The sequence below is a fragment of the Tupaia chinensis genome, unplaced genomic scaffold, assembly GCF_000334495.1.
Source record: "Tupaia chinensis unplaced genomic scaffold, TupChi_1.0 Scaffold149686_1, whole genome shotgun sequence".
Taxonomy (NCBI): Eukaryota; Metazoa; Chordata; class Mammalia; order Scandentia; family Tupaiidae; genus Tupaia; species Tupaia belangeri.
The window spans coordinates 473,685-474,881 of NW_006209531.1; the positions used below are offsets into that span (position 1 = coordinate 473,685).

Genomic DNA, 1,197 nt, shown 5'->3' on the forward strand with positions numbered 1-1,197 from the left:
GAAAGAAAGAAAGAAAGGAAGGAAGGAAGGAAGGAAGGAAGGAAGGAAGGAAGGAAGGAAGGAAGGAAGAAAGAAGGCTGGTTAGCTAGCTGGCTTAAAAATAAACAAGTGGCAAAGAAAAGGAATTCTCAGCCCCAAAGTCAGAAGATGAGGACTCATCTTGTTGAGGCACCTGGGCAGCAATGAGCCTGGTGACTGTGACTAACATCTATTCAGCCTGTGGGTACATGCACAAAGAGCCCAGGGCAGCCCCAGTGGGCCAGCCCAGCCCCTCCAGGACCTCAGCAAGCCCACCTGTCTTCCTAGCAAACGTTTCCCAGCAAACGTGTGCCCTCCAGGGGTTTTATTTTCTTGGGATTTAATGACAGGCAGTGTGTGGGAGGGAGGGAGGCTTACATGTCAAATGAGGTTTGGCTAGAAGCATTTTTGCGACAACTGCTTTGTCCCTCCACATTTTACACCGTGGAAGGGTAGCATTTGTATTAATACATTCACTTTCTTCCTTATCTTCCTTATCTGCAAATTAAACTCTCATTTCACCCAAGGGCTTTGTCCTCAAGTACAGTGGAAGACCTGCCAGGGAGTAGGGCTGCTGATGGGAAGAAGTTGCCACTGATTTTGAGGAGACACAAAGAAATACAATACGAAGGAGAAGGGAGAGTCTGATTTCAGATCCCTTCCAATCACTACTGAAACCGTCGACATGACTCATCAGTTACAAGGTGACCCGTATGCCAAATGTCACCCTCAGGACTGCTCCTTGCTATTCCCACCCCGGATGTTCTCCTGGGCTCGCTGCACCTGCTCATATGAGGTGGGACTAGCTAAGGCCCATGGAATATGAGCAGATGTGTGTCATTCCTGGGCAGATGCCTTTAAGAGACAGTGGACAGCTATGTACCCTTCCTCTGCCTTGGCATCCATTGTCACTACAAATGCTGGAGGCCCCCTGGGAACCAGCAGTTAGCATAATGGCTATGTCGCTGGACTCCCATGTAGTCGACCGCGGTTCGTGTCCCGGACCCGGTGGCTTAAAACTCACGCCGGGCGCGTGTGCGTGCATGCCCAAGATCCCGAGAGGAGAATGGAGGAGAAGGGATTGCAGTGTGACCATCCCCCCGGGGGGTGATTTCTCGCTTTCTGTCTTTATGTCTCTCTCTGTCTGGCGAGCGCACGCGCCCTACAGTGAAAATCTCT

At 50.9% G+C, this 1,197-nt stretch overlaps 1 protein-coding gene across 1 annotated transcript in view; it reads right to left on the bottom strand.

The window, feature by feature from the left end:
• Window positions 1-1,197, bottom strand: part of PLEKHD1 (pleckstrin homology and coiled-coil domain containing D1) — a 44,207-nt gene that overhangs the window by 14,858 nt on the left and 28,152 nt on the right. The gene's annotated exons all lie outside the window — the stretch shown is intronic.